Consider the following 13137-nt stretch of genomic DNA (forward strand, 5'->3'; position numbering starts at 1 on the left):
AAAAAAAAAAAAAGCAAAAAAAAAAAAAAAAAAGAGCTATGTCTTCCGCTGATCCCTCCCCTTTTTTGGGCCCACCTTCGGTACTTGGTATTTGTCCGCTGCCTCCGTGCATGACTGCTAGCTATTTTTCGTCGCCGTTTGCGGCCTCTTCACGCGGCTCTGCCCGCGCTTCACCGACTCCGTCCACGTCGGCTCGCCGCTCTTCACCGACTTTCACGGCCTCTTCCCGCGGCTCTGGCCGTGCTTCGCCGATTTTGTCTCCCTCGGCCTGCCGCTCTACATCGACTTTTGCGGCCTCTTCACGCGGCTCTGCCCGCGCTTCGCCGACTTCGTCTATGTCCACCTGCCGCTCTACATCGACTTTTGCGGCCTCTTCACGCGGCTCTGCCCGCGCTTCGCCGACTTCCTCTATATCGGCCTGCCGCTCTACATCGACTTTCGCGGTCTCTTCCCGCGGTTATGGCCGCGCTTCGTCGACTCCGTCTGCGTCGGTCTGCCGCTCTACATCGACTTTCGCGGCCTCTTCACGTGGTTATGACCGCGCTTTGCCGACTCTGTCTTCATCGGCGTGTTGCTCTCTGTCGCCCCCTTTGGTGGCCTCTGTGCGTGTGGATGATAGCTCCTCGTCGGCACCTGATTGTACGTCGACCTCTCTAGTCGCGCCCCTCTCTGCGCATGAGATAGCGCAGCTTCACTGCCTGCTGGATGCTTGGGATTCCAGTTTACGTCAGCAGCCTCGCGGTCCGAGTCTCCGCCCTCGTCCTTATTGCACCTACTGTGGCAAGGTTGGCCACACTTCCTCCACTTGCTGGACGCGGGATCCCAGTTTACGTCAGCAGTTCCAGGATCGTCAGCAGACTGGCTCTTCAGGATCTTCTGCAGTTGCACTCTCTGATCAGGACATTCTCAGGGGTCTTCGTGGTCTACTCGCTACTCCAGACTCTTCCTCGCCGGGCGCTGCTGGTTCTGTGACTGGCTCTTCTGGCACTGCGCGACCACCACTTTCTACACAGTCAGGTACGTCCCCGTGGTATCTGGATTCTGGAGCTTCCTTTCATATGACCTCTGAGTCTTCTATCCTGTCTGCTCTTCGGTCTCTTATTTCTCATGTCCGTGTTGTCACGGCTGATGGTACCTCTATTCCCGTTTCTAGTACAGGCACCCTTTCTACTCCCTCTTTCTCTGTCCCTGATGTTTCTCATGTTCCTCGCCTTCAGATGAACCTTTTCTCTGCTAGCCAGCTCACCGATTCTGGTTGTCGCGTCATTCTTGATGCTGAGTCTTGTGCGGTTCAGGATCGTCGCACACAGGCCCTGGTTGGAGCTGGCCCTCGTAGCCGTCAGTCTTCGGGGCTTTGGGAGTTAGACTGGCTTCGTGTTCCTTCCGCTGCCACTTCATTTGCCAGTTCTCCTCCGGTTGTTGCCTCTGTCACCGGCTCTTTTCAGCAGTGGCATCATCGTCTTGGTCACCTTTGTGACTCTCGCCTGTCGTCTTTGGTTCATCGTGGCCTTCTGGGGTCTGTCTCTGGAGATGGGTCGTTACACTGTCAGGGTTGTAGGTTAGGCAAACAGATTCAGCTTCCTTATCCTACTAGTGTGTCTGTCTCTCAGCGACCGTTCGATTTAGTCCATTCAGCTATTTGGGGTCCGGCTCCCTTCGCTTCGAAAGGGGGCCATCGATACTATATCTTATTCATTGATGATTTTTCACGGTACACCTGGGTGTTTTTCATGCACTCTCGCAGTGAGGTGCTCTCTATTTATCAGCGTTTTGCGGCCATGGTCCGCACTCAGTATTCCTCACCCATTCGCGTGTTCCGTGCTGATTCTGCTGGTGAGTATATCTCTCAGCACCTTCGTGGTGTCCTTGCTGAGGAGGGTACCCTTGCTCAGTTTTCTTGTCCCGGCGCGCATGCTCAAAATGGCGTCGCCGAGCGTAAGCATCGTCATCTTCTTGAGACCACCCGTGCTATGATGATTGCCTCTTCTCTTCCGCCACATTTCTGGGCTGAGGCTGTCGCTACGTCGGCCCACCTCATTAACATTCAGCCTTCCGCTGCTCTACAGGGTGGCATTCCTCTCGAGCGTCTCTCTGGTGTTTCTCCAGACTACTCGACTCTCCGCTCATTTGGTTGCGTCTGCTATGTCCTTCTGCCTCCTCGCGAACGCACCAAACTGACCGCTCAGTCTGTTGAGTGTGTTTTTCTCGGATACAGTGATGAGCATAAGGGCTATCGCTGTTGGGACCCCGTTGGTCGCCGGATGCGCATCTCTCGTGACGTCACATTTGATGAGACGCGTCCCTTCTATCCTCGCCCCACCTCGGGTACTTACCCGGTGGATGATATCTCTTTTCTTCTTTTTCCGGATGCACCCCCTGCTGTCCCTCCTCCCCTCCCTCCTACTTCTGATGCGCCCCCTTCGACACCATCCTCTCGTTCGTCTAGTCCACCTAGTACTCCTCGTTCTCCAGCTTCGTCTCCTTCCGATTCTGTCCCTTCTTCCTCTTCTGATGACTTGTCTTCTGCAGATGACCTTCCCCCTTCTCGGCCTGTTCGTCAGCGTCGTGCTCCAGTTCGTTACTCTCCTAGCCAGTATGGTCTCTCTGTCGTTTCCGAGCCGACTTCTTATCGGGATGCCGAGCGTCATCCTGAATGGCAGCTTGCCATGGCTGAGGAGATCGCTGCGCTTGAGCGCACTGGCACTTGGGATCTTGTTTCTCCCCCTTCTGGTGTTCGTCCCATCACGTGTAAGTGGGTCTATAAAATTAAGACTCGCTCTGATGGATCTCTTGAGCGCTATAAAGCGCGTCTTGTGGCTCGTGGTTTTCAGCAGGAGCACGGCCGTGACTATGATGAGACTTTTGCCCCTGTGGCTCATATGACTACTGTGCGTACCCTTCTTGCTGTTGCCTCTGTTCACCGCTGGTCTGTCTCCCAGCTTGATGTTCAGAATGCTTTTCTTAATGGCGAGTTGAGTGAGGAGGTTTACATGCAGCCTCCTCCTGGGTATTCTGTTCCCGATGGGATGGTTTGTCGTCTTCGACGTTCTCTCTATGGTCTCAAACAGGCCCCTCGTGCCTGGTTTGAGCGCTTTGCCTCTGTGGTGACTGCTGCTGGTTTCTCTCCTAGTCTTCATGATCCAGCACTTTTCGTTCACACTTCTCCTCGTGGACGCACCCTTCTCCTTCTCTATGTTGATGATATGATCATTACTGGTGATGATCCTGAGTATATTGCCTTTGTAAAGGCTCGTCTTCGTGATCAGTTTCTCATGACTGATCTTGGTCCTCTTCGCTATTTTCTTGGGATTGAGGTTTCCTCCACTTCTGATGGTTTTTCTGTCTCTCGGGAGAAGTACATTCGGGATCTTCTTGCTCGTGCTGCTCTTGGGGATGAGCGCACGGTTGATACTCCTATGGAGCTTAATGTTAAGCTTCGTCCTACTGATGGTGATCCTCTTCCTGATCCCACACGTTATCGTCATCTTGTTGGGAGTCTTGTTTATCTTGCTGTCACTCGTCCTGATATTTCTTATCCTGTTCATATTCTGAGTCAGTTTGTCTCAGCTCCTACCACTGTTCACTACAGTCATCTCCTCCGTGTTCTTCGTTACCTTCGTGGCACGATCACTCGTCGTCTTTTCTTTCCTCGTTCTAGCTCTCTCCAGCTCCAGTGCTACTCGGATGCTACGTGGGCGAGTGATCCTACGGATCGTCGTTCACTTTCTGCTTACTGTGTGTTTCTTGGTGGTTCGCTTGTTGCTTGGAAGACGAAGAAACAGGTAGCGGTTTCTCGTTCGAGTGTTGAGGCTGAGCTGCGGGCTATGGCTTTGTTGATTGCTGAGGTGACCTGGTTACGGTGGTTGCTTGCAGATTTTGGGGTCTCTGTTACGACACCCACTCCACTTTTGTCTGACAGTACAGGTGCTATCAGTATTGCACGTGATCCGGTCAAGCATGAGCTGACCAAGCATATTGGTGTTGATGCTTTTTATACACGTGCTCAGGTGCAGGATGAGGTTGTTGCGGTTTATTATGTGCCTTCAGATTTGCAGTTGGCGGATTTCTTTACAAAGACACAAACTCGAGCGCAACATGACTTTTTACTCTCCAAACTCAGTGTTGTGGATCCACCATGAGTTTGCGGGGGGGTGTTAGAGTATATATCTGTATATTGTAGTTTCCCCATATGTTAGGGGGCTTCCTGCATATTTGCACCTGTACATGTACTATATATTGTGGCCTTTGGCCCCCTGATAATACAACACGCATATTGATCTAACAGTAGGTACAATCAACCTCACTTGCTCAACCGGAGATTGGCCTTGAATAGGTGCTAAATATTGTTTCATTGAAAGTGTTAGTCCTGAATAATGAACAAAGTTGATAGAAAATATACGAGTTCAACTATGTTTGGGATAATAAAATCATGGAAATATTTTGACAATGAACCAATAGGGGATGAAGAAGTGGCAGAGGCCTATCAAAGTATAAACGTGTACATATAACATAACTAAATCGTCGGATATATTTACCTTGCAATCAACATATATAACAAATAAAATTAAGAAAGAATTCTTTAAGCCATCCTATATACCGAAAAAGACGGACATAACCCTAATTTGATAACGGTTGTGCTCAGTAATTTAATAGGCTAATTAGAGGTATTAGTAGAGTCTAACAAAGAACATGGCAGCAAATTTATGTGCAATAATTAGCCTAACACAAAAACTCCACTGCCAAGGACCTCGCAACCTCGTCATAACGGACAAGGGGCATGGCCCAGTGGCACAACCCTAACTGACGGGTGGTTCGCGGCAACCCATTTCCAGCCTACATTTAGGCTTGGAATGCGGTCACGCATAAAGATCCCATAAAGAGCCTGCGTGCATGCGTCCTTTCTTTTCCTTCCCATGCCCACCTGCCAGTGGCACACAAGCCAGTCCCTCTCTGCAATTACCTCAAAAATATGTCGGCGCAACTGTGGCAACCCTAGCCTGCGAGGGAGGAAGCCCCGCCACCACCGCCGCCCTGGGTGCAGGGTGCACGATGAGTGAGAAATTGAGACCAAGAAGCGCGCCGGCTGGCGCGACCCCACGATGGGAATGGTGGTCGTAGCAGCCACCGCCAAAGCCAAGGAAAAGGCAAAAATCGTCCTAACCCTTCAGGCTAAGGCCAACACCAAAGTCTTCGCCTCCCATGCCATTGTCTAGGCCATCCTCCTGACAAGAAGGACGGGCTCACCATCAACAAGGGCCAGGTCCCTAGCGTTGTTATGGTCAGTGCATCTTCGACAAGGTATCTCTTATGTGCAGCCGCATGGCCTCCTCGCCGACCACTGTCTCCAGCGGCATCGGTGGAGGCTCCATGCACCACTGAATATGTTCTCATGCTCTCCTAGCTCGGCGGGTCAAGATCGTTATCGCCGGAGATCTCGCCTGGGCAGGGTGGCCCGGTAGTGTTTGTCCTTAACCTCAACTACACTTTTGTGGCCGTGGAATCAGGGCATGAGGCTGGCAAAAGGCCACATGTGATCCCTCCTACGAACATGCATGTGCCCCGCAACCTGTTTGAGATAATGCCAGGCCCGACGTCGACCAACCAGGTATGGTATGGTTGCCATATATTATCGTCGTCCATTTGATGTAAAAAAAATGTTTGCGCTGTTCAATTATGCGTAGGACTACTATGCCGAAGACGGCAAGGCCTACATGCACAACTTGATCAGTGACGCCAGGAGAAAGAGACCACTTGTGCTACCTTCATCTACCTCTAAAAGAGAGCTTTTGAAGACGAAGAGAGGAATGCCTCGTCCAAAACCATTGAGGCAGAGGCCAAGTTGCCCGCCAAGAAGAACGGGATCAGGTTTGCCGACTTTATGTGAAAATGGACCCTGCAAAATAGGCTTCGTTTGAGAATAAGCAAACGATCACCCGCCTACTCGATGTGCGATCTCATATCTACTCCCTCTGTTCAGGATTTTTGAATTGTTAGAAATTATAAGGCCCATCTCATTTGTTGTCCTCTCTTCCCCAATGCATGTTCTCTTTTTCCCTATCTTCTCTCATGCATGTAAAATATTGGTGCATGTAGTAATTAATGAGGTGAGTTATGGACTTTCTTGGTCTTATCAAATTGGCCGTCATGCCTTATAATCCCGAACAGAGAGAGTATCTTAGTTTGTCTATTCCCTATGAAACTTGTGTCTTACACTATGGTTCGGTACTATGGCATGTGAACTCACTAGTAGGAAAAGGCCTATAGACCTAGAATTACCGCATGCACATCAAACACGGGGTTTGCCGGCGCACCAAACATGGGGTCTGCCGATGGCATTTTACCATTGGCGTACCTCCAATTTTGTGCGCCGGGGCTAAGCCTCGCCATGGTCTAGGCCACGTCACCGCCTTTCCCATCACTTGTCGTTGGTACACCATTATAGTGGTATGGTGAGGGTATATTTCTACCGCCGGTGTACCACTATATTGGTGCACCGGCGGTAAGTGTAGGCAGAATTTGCACTTCAAAATCCTTTAAGATATCTATATGTTACGTCATCTAGTTATTAAAAAAATAAGAAACATGAATTTCGATATATTTTGCAAAATGGCGTCATGTTTCGGTGAAACGGCTTTACATCTTGAATATGATGCCGGATGAGAACGTTTTTTAGAGTCCTCAAATTCAAAAAGAGAAATACAGTTTTTAAGATTTTAGATTTTGATACAAAAAAAAAATCAGGTATACTCGAGAAGAACTAATCTTCTCTTTCTCTTTGTTGCTTATCTCTTCCTCTTCCTCATATTTCTTCCTCTTCCCTCTTTCCCTCCTCTTCCCCTTCCCCCTCTTCATTCCCTTCCTCCGCTTCTTCCTCTTCTCCTATTCCTCTTATCCTTTTCCTACCTTCTCTTCCCCTTTCCCTCTTCCTCACCGATGAGACCTCCTCCTCCACACGTCGCGGGAGGTGACGCCGCTGCCGCCTCGAGGGCCTCCTCTGCAGCTCCGCTCCGCGGATTGGCCCCATCGGTAGGATTGAGGCGTGCAGCAGCGAGCTCCTCATCGCCGAGGGCCTCCATCCAAAGACGGATGTGGAATATGTCGCTTTTTAATTTCGAACTCAGGGTGCTCCTGGCAACATTGTTTAAATTTCCAAAACAACCTATCCCAGCGCTCCTGATGTGTCTGCAGTATTTTTGCTACCGCCGGTCTAACAAGTTGGTGTGTCGCGGTAGCGTGTTACCACCGGCGTATCACCGCTGGCGCACGCTAGTGCACCGTCAGTAGCCAATTTTGGTCCGCTGGCAGTAGCGTTTTTTCTAGTAGTAACTATGTGATTCTCAAATTAGTGGTAACTTATTAGCTATTAATTCAGTTTTTGGTGCTACTGTAGTTTTTTTTTTCATATGTTGACCAATTAGGTGAAAAGAAGGAGAAAAGGCAAATGGCCATCGCGGACCAACGTGGATCTGGCCGCTGAGTTTGTCTCTGACCCAAACGGACTACAAAGAGAACTCTCGCGCACCAACCAAAATGGATACTCTCTCTGTTTACTAATTAAGTGCATATGCGGTTTTTCAAGATAAATTATGAAGTAGAGTAAAAAATGCATTGAGAACATGCATTTCTCCTCTTTCATTTTTTTACCTCTAATGAGCTAAGTGTATGTAGAAAACAAGAAAAACATATGATCCATATTATTGTGTTTGATTTTCGTGCGATGAGAGAAAAGTAATTAAAGTGCATTGGAAAGATATGTGTACACTCTTTTATTGACAAAGTTTAGAGCTAGATGTCTACTTATTTGTAAACGGAGAAAGTACATTGGTTTCGAAATAGGTTGGGTTGCTGGAGGTGGCCTCACATGATGCAAATTTTGTTTCGCACAGGATACCATCCAACATTTGTCCTATGACTGCAACGTCATGGGTTTCTTTCTTTTGATATTCACTCGGAGCATCTCCACGGCGCCCCCTAAGAGCATCTCGCGTTCTCCAAAGCGTCCCCTAAAGGAATTTGGGATGCACCGGATAAAAAAATATTCCCAACCGCGTGTCCTAAAGCCTCTTTTTGTTCAGCGCGGCTCGATACGGTGATCGCCGCTCCGAGCCCATCCCGCTACAGGGGACGCTCCGGGGACGCTGGACACAACGAAAAGCGAGGCGTGATGGGTCCGACACGTCTGCGGTACATTGAAGTTTAACCTAACCGTCGTCTACTTCGCGACGGAAGTTATTGGCGCGCAGCGATAGTGCAGTTCCCGCAGAGGGGCAGCGAAGCGTCGTCGCGCCTAGCTCTGCGTGCCGGCGTTAATGAGCGTCACCGCTCCCCCGCCTCCCTCCGGCCTATAAAAAGAGCTGCCTCTCATCGTCCCTCTCACACACATACTCTAGCGCCTCTCTCCCAACCCTAGCCGCCACCATCTCAAGAGTCGACGCCATGGCTGGTAGAGGCGGAGGACGAGGTCGCGACCGTGGTCGTGGCCATGGCCACGGCAGAGCTGCACGCTCGCCATCGCCTGCGACGCCGTCGTCTTCATCGGCAGACCTGCAGTAGGAGGAGCGACAAGTGTTGTTCGAGTTCGTCGTCGTCCTCAAGGGCGACCCCCACGGCATCCAGAGGCTGCCGGACACGTTCGCCGACTTCGTCACCGGTGACGAGCCGGGATCGCTGCATCTGCGGGAGGCTGCCTACGGCTGCTGCCGGTGGATTGTGGACGTGATCTACGACGCGCGCGGCAAGATGTACCTCCACATCGGCTGGGAGAAGTTCGCGCGCTACCACCACCTCGAAGCCAGCTCCTACCTTGGCGAGGGGGATATGAGCGTCAAGGTGTTCGACGAGACGCGTTGTCGCCGACACTACCACGACGACAGCGCCGAGGAGGACGACGACTGGGTGTTGTTTCTTCGCAGCGAAAATAGGCACAGAGGTTTCTGGTTGTTCTTCCTCGAAAGAACTAACAGTGGCACCGTCAATAGCTGGATTTTAATGGAATATTTCTTCTCTTTATTGAAATAAAAATGCAAAAAAAGTGAGTATTTTAATGTTTAGGGGCGGCGTTTGGGGGACGCGGCTGGGAGCAACGTTCCCTAAACACGGCACGAATGAAACATGTCCCCCAAACGCTCGATCCGACGCCGTTTGGGGGACGGGAAAGATGCTCTAAATAGGCACCGGCAAGAGTGTTGGCACTATCGTATGGGGGCACCGACATAACATTCTTCATTTGGGGATGGTGTTCCCACACCGGCATCCCCACACGGCAGCTCCAAATAGGCTTCAAATGTAAGAACATTTTAAAAAAAAAGAAATTCGTACGAATTTAGACTAGTTTATACAAATAAAACTTAAACTTCAAACTACATTGAACCCTAATCTACTAGCTGTCGGTTGGGGCGCGCGATAGACCTGCCTCATCGTCGTTCTTCTCCTTTGCCGCTTGTGTCCGTGCGCACCTCCCTGCCCTTGCTTCGTGTATCTGGCGGTGGAGCAAGGCCGCTGGCGACGCTGGAGCTTGCCGGCAGCGCTGCTCCCTCAGCGATGCCAGCCATCGGCGAGACTCTTCGTTCTGGGCGAGCCTCGCTTGCTCGCGGGCGGCCGCCTCGGCCTGGCGCTGAGCGTTCAGCTCAAGCATCTTCTGCCATTCGGCCGCCATGAGGAGACGGCCCGCCTCCTCCGTGGCTGACCGCTGGCATGAGATCTCGATGGCGTGTTCGTAGTTGGAGTTGTTGATGTACTCGAGCTCTTCGTCGTCGAGCGTCCGGAAGCGTTGTGTGTTGTAGGAGGCCAGGATCGCCGCCTGCTCCGGGTCACCGTGGACCTGCTGCTCCTTGCCCCATTGCGCCATCTCCTCCGCCGCCTCAGCTTCTGCGTCTGCTTCGAACCGCTCGTTCCACGCGTCGAACCGGGAGTCGTCGGAGTAGAAGTCTGATTCGGCGTCTGGCTGCGGCGAGGCCACATGCTGTGGTTGTGGCTATGGCTGTGTTTCGTCTGGTTGTTCCGGCCGCCTCGGTTTCCGCGCGGGAGACCATTAAAGCTGACGACCAACCTTCCTGCGTCGTTTTCAATGCGACCCGCCGCCTCCTCTCGCTGCCAGGCGGAACCCACGCGCGGTTTTTGATGTGCCGCAAGGCCTCTGCGTACCCGATTCGCGCCCTTTGCGAGGGGCCGGCACGGGGTTGCCGGCGCATCTATTGGGCTCGAAAACGCGCCAGCGTTTTTGTGGCGCGTCGGTGTGAGCCTATTTTGGCCGCCGGCCCCAAAAAGCTATCAAGACCGCTATGGGGCAACCCGGTGAAGATGCTCTCAGTGTTTAATATCACCCACCTTGTAGTATACCGTACATTTCTTGTCATGGCTCTAGGTTGAGGAGAGAGAGGGAGAGGGGAAAGAGTTAGAGAGAGAGAGTATGGGCAAAAGGAGGGGGTCAATGTTCAGAGCATCTCCAGTCGCGTCCCCCAAACCGTCCCCCAAAGCGATTTGGGGCGCGCCGGACAAAAAAAGCGTTCCAGCCGCGTCCCCCAAAGCCCATTTTTGTCCGGCGCGGCCCGATACGGTGTCCGGCGCCCCGAGCCCGTCCCCGTCCCACAGGGGACGCACCGGGGACGCCGGACACAACGAAAAGCGAGGCCAACCGACGCGGGGCCGACCCGTCAGCGGCACGGAAGGCTAAAACCCCGTCGCCTACCTTTGGTCAAGCGACGTTAATGGCGTCCCTGTTTTCCCAGGCGACGCAGGGACGCGTCTCGTCGTGCATGGCCGCGTGGCCGTCCGCGCCGGAGTTATTGCGTGCAACCACCCGCTGCCGCCGCTGTTTTAAGGCGCCCTGCAGTTAGCGCCGCTCATCCTTCTCGTCGCCGCCGCCTCCCCCTCCCAGATCCTCTCCTCGCCGCTCAAAAAAATGTCGTCCTCCCGCAAGATCGCCGCGGCGAACGGCTTCGGACGCGGCAGCCTCACCGTGGCGGAGGCGTGGGCGCTGTACCGCGCCCGGTATCCAGTCCCGCCGGACATGCGGCTGCCAAGCAGCGGCGGCTGGAGGATGGCCGTGAACGGCATTGGCGTTCCGCCGCCGCCGAAGCCGCGCACGGACCAATGGTGGGACGCCGTCATGGCCCGGCGGGCTCAACTCACCGCGGAGGAGCGGAGGGATCCGACGTGGGCGGTCGAGAACAACGACGCCTGGTGGACGACGTACTTCAAGGCCAAGTACGACGTCGAGATGCACAGCACCGACGGGCTCGTCGGCGGCCCCAACAGCTGGAACAAGGACGGCCGCGCCCTGTTCTGGGGCGTTCCGGGGCGCACCCTCGAGAACGTCATCCGCGGCATCCGCAACGGCGCTCCGCGGCTGGAGATGCCGTCGTCGCCGCCGCCGTCTCCTCAATGGCAGCCGAGGAGGACGACGTACTCGTCCTCCTCGCACTCTTCTTCCTCGGGACCGGCGCGATCGACGCCGTCCTCGTCGTACCGGTCGGCGCCCTACACCGTCCCCAAACGGGAGGTCAAGGAGGAGCCGGCGACGCCCGTCAACACAAGGCGTGGCGGCAGCGGCAGCGGGCGGCAGCAAGGGAGGCGCGGCGGCGCCCTCCTCATCCCGAAGCCGGAGGTGAAGGAGGAGCCGGAGGAAGCGTCGCAGGCGGCGCTGCTGGCGGAGTACGAGCGGCAGCAGCGGCTCATCGCCAGCAGCGACGACCCCGAGGACTGCCCAGGGCTGCGGGCGGCGTTCATGGCGTCCATGGACGACAAGGACGCCTGGAGGGGCGACCTGGACGCGGCGATCGCCATGTCCATCCTCGACTCCGGCAAGCCGCTGGTGGACCTCACCGACGACGGCGAGGCAGGACCAAGCGGCTTGGTGAAGGACGAGCCCGTGGACGAGCCCGTCGACGAGCGCGGCAAGCAGGAGGTCGTCACCGACGAGATGTACAACTTCCAGCAGTACTACGACGCCTCCGGCCGCCGCAAGCGGTTCTAGATTAGGTTTAGTTTTAAAGTTAGTCAAATTTCGTTCGAATCTATGTAAATTTGGACGAATCTAATCGAATCTAGTTAAGTTTAAAATTTGCGAAATTTTGTTTGGGGGACGCGACTGGGGAGCGACGTCCCCCAAACGCGGCACGAACGAAACACGTCCCCCAAACGCTCAATCCGGCGCGGTTTGGGGGACGGTTTGGGGGACGCGACTGGAGATGCTCTCAGGCTTCATGTTGGACTAATCATCAAAATTTAGCATTCAAAGTTGACTATATTTACGGAGGGAATACAAATGTGCATGTTCAGGTTTAACCTGCTAATGGGTATATGGAATTAGAAGATTTGGTAATTGGCCTGTCGATGCAACTTGTGAACAGATGACAAGTATGTCTCTAAGGAAGACTTTTCACTAAATTAGGTAATATGTGTGGAAACTTGGAAGGTGAATTCGCGAAAAAGGGTGGAATTTGCACTTTTTGAGATTGGCCAGGATATGCTGAGTTCCACTAGAGGCCAGAGCTATCTATACAACGAAGCGGACAGAGATATTGCTAAATAGAGTAAGGAGAGACATATTTTCTTGAATGGTTCATGCCAACAATATTTCAGTATTCGAAACAGAGGAGTAATATTTATTTCAGTTACTCCTAACTAATTGAAGTACTCTAGTGTGAGCAAACGAACAGCTCATACATATTTAATTAGTTAATTACTGCTTGACTTGTTTTTTTTTTCCATATGGGGAAAAACTCCAGCCTCTGCATGAATTCGATGCACACAGCTAAACTGCTTGACTTGTTTGGAAACTGCTACTGCATGCAAACGAAGGCCTCGTTTTCTCTTCGGCTTCATCTCGAATCTAATTGTAACCTAGAAATAGCATTGTGCAGATCTCAATTCCTTCAAAATGGCACCAAGGTGTCTCTGAAACCCCGTCTGGTCTCACAATCTTAGCAAGATGAAACTGGGAGCTTTTTCGTGTTCTATTTCGACGGGCATACATATTTTCTCTCTACCAAAACTTTGACTTAGAAAGTGGCAGATTGTTTCTGCCAGAAACGGCAAAATTCTCATGAGTAAAGGGAAAAGGTAGCAGATCTCTCCCAATTTCCCCAGCATCAGACCTTGATGCCCAAAATTCTCAAAAATATACGGGCGCCCAAA

This window comes from Lolium perenne, chromosome 6, assembly GCF_019359855.2.
Source record: "Lolium perenne isolate Kyuss_39 chromosome 6, Kyuss_2.0, whole genome shotgun sequence".
NCBI lineage: Eukaryota > Viridiplantae > Streptophyta > Magnoliopsida > Poales > Poaceae > Lolium > Lolium perenne.